The sequence below is a fragment of the Magnolia sinica genome, chromosome 12, assembly GCF_029962835.1.
Source record: "Magnolia sinica isolate HGM2019 chromosome 12, MsV1, whole genome shotgun sequence".
Taxonomy (NCBI): Eukaryota; Viridiplantae; Streptophyta; class Magnoliopsida; order Magnoliales; family Magnoliaceae; genus Magnolia; species Magnolia sinica.
In genome coordinates, this window is record NC_080584.1 from 5,265,757 (window position 1) to 5,269,926 (window position 4,170).

The 4,170-nt window shown below is 36.2% G+C and overlaps 2 long non-coding RNA genes across 2 annotated transcripts; both read left to right on the plus strand.

Annotated features, from left to right (window-relative positions):
* Positions 1 to 341: 341 nt before the first annotated feature.
* LOC131220829 (uncharacterized) lies at positions 342 to 2,168 on the plus strand. Its single transcript, XR_009158844.1, has 2 exons — positions 342 to 480; positions 1,964 to 2,168. It is a non-coding gene; the product is annotated as an uncharacterized LOC131220829 (long non-coding RNA).
* Positions 2,169 to 2,555: 387 nt separating this feature from the next.
* Positions 2,556 to 3,665, plus strand: LOC131220830 (uncharacterized). Its single transcript, XR_009158845.1, has 3 exons — positions 2,556 to 2,691; positions 2,901 to 2,972; positions 3,090 to 3,665. It is a non-coding gene; the product is annotated as an uncharacterized LOC131220830 (long non-coding RNA).
* The last annotated feature ends 505 nt before the right edge of the window (positions 3,666 to 4,170 follow it).

Below are 4,170 nucleotides of genomic sequence, written 5' to 3' on the forward strand. Positions count from 1 at the left end.
CCAACCATTATTGATTTCCTATGGTGTAGTCCACCTGAGATTTATATACCTATCATTTTTTGTACTAATCCCTAAAATGATCTCTAAAAATAGATGAACGGAATGGATGAAACATATACATCATGGTGGGGCCCACAGAGCACCCGCCACTAGTAGCCAATCCGCCTCCCAAATTTGGGCGCGTGCTCAAAACAGAGCCGCGCCCAAAAGTAGGGATTTCATACGGTCTCTCTCTCTTCTCTCTCATTCTCTCCGTTGCATTCCCTAAACCCTTCTTCCCCTAAACCTCTGTCTCTGTCCCGATCTTTGCTCCATCTCTCTTTCTCCTCCCTCTCTCTCCAAACAGATGACGAAAATGAGTTCTGGGAGAAAGTGAGTGTGGCGGAGGAGAGGAAAGAAGCTATGGTGGTGCTGTGGTGTTCTCAGTTGAAGATTCTGTCTCACTCGTCTGTAGGGTGCTTTGTGTCACACTCCAACAAAGTGAGATATTCAGTCATTCAGTCATCTGAGTATACTTTCACATGAAAAACAATAAATGATTACGTTCCTTACCAATCTCCAATTTGTTAGTAAATTACCTGTTATTATTAATGTTTTTCTTTTCATTTTATACAAGTTGGGCCCCTTTTTTCAGATTGTTGGTGCATGGATCATATATAATATCAGAATTTAGGTCACTAAACAATAGCCTCACTTGTAAAAACTGAAAAATCCATTGTATATAATCTCCTATATGTCATGTATGCTAACTGTATGATGAAATGTCTCAACAAGGAATGTTTTGTGTGGATCACATTTGAGTTCCATTTTTTTTTCTCTACCCATGAGTTAGCCCATATGGTTGTATGGTTGGATGATTGCAAATTTTTTTGAAAGTTATGGAAAATTAGTAAGTGATATTTTCTGAAATTAGGTCCCTCTCTTGTTGAGCATTGCTATTAGTCATTGTTTTTATTTATTTTTTAATTAATCTGTGTTTCTATGTACACCATCTGCTGTCATCCTGCGATATTTGGTTTGGAAAATCAGTTTGTGATTTATAGGAACTGGTTTTATCTTGTGTTTGAAGAATCAGTTGGACACCATCTGTTGTTGTCTTGTGATATCCCATATGCTGTTTGCAACAATCCGCTTGTGATACATCGTTTGAAGTAGATTGTGATGTGTTGTGAAGGAATCCTGTGATATGTTGCAAAAATCAAACCATCTGCCATTATCTGTATGCCATCTATTGAGTATGTTAGCAGGTCTTTTGGGTTTTTCTAGAGGATCTGATTGATTCTATGTACAGAATTCATCATTATTTACAAAAGGGAACTAAAAACAAAGAGTTTTTCCATTCGAAAAAAGGTCTGTTTTCTGCCATCTATTTCTCTCATTAATCAGCTTACCATGACAAGCATATTCCTAATACTACATGGAACTACTTTGAGCTATTAGCTCCCCCATTTTACGTGGTCAAAATAAATGTAAGCTCATGATATATGATTTAATTGTGGACTTGTTCTGCGTATGAACTGAATGTTTCTTTTGCATGTGCTCCTTGGACTCGGATTGCGTAGTGTGGCACACAGCACCAATGTCAGTACTATGTACTATTGGAAAAGCTGTGGGGCCCATCATGATGTATGTGTTTTATCCACGACAAGCAGATTCCTACTACCACATGGATCTACTTTGAGTGATTAGCTCTCTCATTTTGTGCAGTCAAAATAAATGTTAAGCTGCGATTTCGTGTGTGCCACTAATTAGATTGGCAAGAGTTCTACAAACGGCTCTACCCACCAGACATTACTCTCCGTCACTAATAGATTCATGTGTGCCACTAATTAGATGACAGGGCATTTGAGTACAAGTAAAACCTAAAATTCATTCTGAAAGTTTTTTTTTTCCTTATATTTTCTTCCCTTCATTTCTCTAATTTATGCTCTATGTTTCTGTCTGTTTTGTATTATTCGAGAAGGAAAAACAGAAGCAGGAAGGACACTGAAGTGGCATATGCAGAAGGACAGAGAAGTTTACATTTTCTTCATTCTTCTTTTCACTTCTCTGATATTCCATTGTATTAAAGAAGTCTTGTACTAAGAAAGATTTGATTCACAACTTAGAAAATCACAAAGCAACAATATTTTTGTGAATACAAATTCCTCATGTTTGAAGTAATCAAATACCTGATTGGTCAAAAGCTTCTCAATCACCATCTGTCAGCATTGCCTGCAATTTTCATATTTTTATGCAATCAGGTGGTCTTTTTTTTTTTTCTTTTGTATGCTGCAGCTTGCATTGTTGGACAAGGGGCTATGATATTGACATTTTCAAACTTTATATATTGACAAATTCAGTCTTTGCATAATTTATATAACACAATGAATTCACAATTAGCAGGGGTTGAGCAACTCTCTGATTACCTCTTAAAATAGATGGATGTGCTTAATATAGAGTCAATGCCTGTAAAGAAACAGAATGTAGCAAAAGAGTTGTTTGGTTCAATTGGCCTAGCCTATGATGGTGATGGCTTTTGTTTTTTTTTTTTTTTTTGTGATTTGTTTATGTTATATAGATATGTTATATGTATACAAACATGCTACAAGGATTTAATTGTGTTTGTTTTATTTGTATCATGCAGAAGGCTTCCTTCTACAAATGTTTAGTCACCTGACATAAATGCACTGTAGTTCTAGAAATGAGAAGGTATTCCATTCTTATGAGTTTTTAGACCATTTCCACCTTTTTGTCTAGAGAATTCCACACTTAGATGCTCAAACTACATTTTTCTATTGTTCTTCTTTTAACACATTTGTGACTGCCATTTTCAGAAAGTCTGCATTTGGTAGTTTTCTATGATGAAGTTGGGCTAAAAGGCTTTCTTCACATCCTAATTTGTCGCAACTTGTTGACAGATGTGTGAAGTCGTGCAGGATGTTGCAAACTATTTCCCAACGGCAATAATTAGTGGAAGATGACGTGATAAGGTACTGGAGCAATTACCTACTTTGCATGGAAAATGATCCAATTTTGGACCTGTTTATCTAAGTTATCGTGCATTGCATTTCCATACACTTGGCATGCATGTACTGTTCATTTGCTAGGCATTGTCACGGATGGCACATAGCCCAAATATGCTAGTCAGTGTATCGTAGCTGCCGAGTGGACTTATGGGATTACAAATGTTCTGAAGACGGGTATTGATGCTGCCAAGTTCCTTGCATATTAAGATAAGTTTACCAAATTCATTCTGTAAACCAAAGCTTAAACACTCTGCAACTGAATGTTCAAACTCAGAGCTGTTGGATGGTTGTAATGAATTCTCTATATCTTGGATCCCCATTCGCATTGAGTTTGTGTTAGCATTATCATCTAGTTTGAAGCCGCCGGGCTACTTTGACCCCTTTCCATCTTGGTCACATTCTTGTTTTTTTTTTTTTTTTGGCTAACGTATATATGGGGGCTAATCCCTTCGCACTCAGTCTCTCATACAAACTCTGCTATTTGTAGTTGGCATATGGTGGTATCAATGGTTGCAGGACAAACTGTACAACTGCCCCATTGTTCGAGGCATTTGGAGTGCCCTTTCAGTCAGGTCCATATGAGTCCATCCAAAAAAAAAAAAAACAGGGGCATGCATTGGGTACATCGCCGGTATCAGTCAAATACATCCAATACAACATAGACGTTGGAATTAGAATTTTGTTTTGTTTTTAAATTTTTTTTTTTTTTTTCAAAATCTCTCTTCTTTTTTTATTTTATAATAAGTGGACTGTGTGTATGTAAAACAAATGAATGGTCAATAGAATTGGACCAACAACCCATGGTGCAGGTGAACAAGTTCCCTTTCTTTTTTCTTTATCTTTTTAAAATAATGTTTGTACTATTCCCTTTTTACTTTTAAGATTGGCTGGTTTTCAAATGGCTATAGATTGTTGTTTTACCTTGCTATCTAATCTAGTCTTTGAGTACTCTTATGAATTTTTGACCTATTGATCAAAATGTCAAAGTACTTTTGACTAGGTTCTTTAGGTTTAGAGAAAACCAAGCTAGCTTGCTGTAAGTATTGTCTGACTCAATTTGAATTGACTTGATCAAGTGAATTTGTTCATTACAAGTCAATCAAACTTAGACCCTTTTTATTTGCAGGAATATTCTTCCTATATGTCTTAGAACTGCATATTG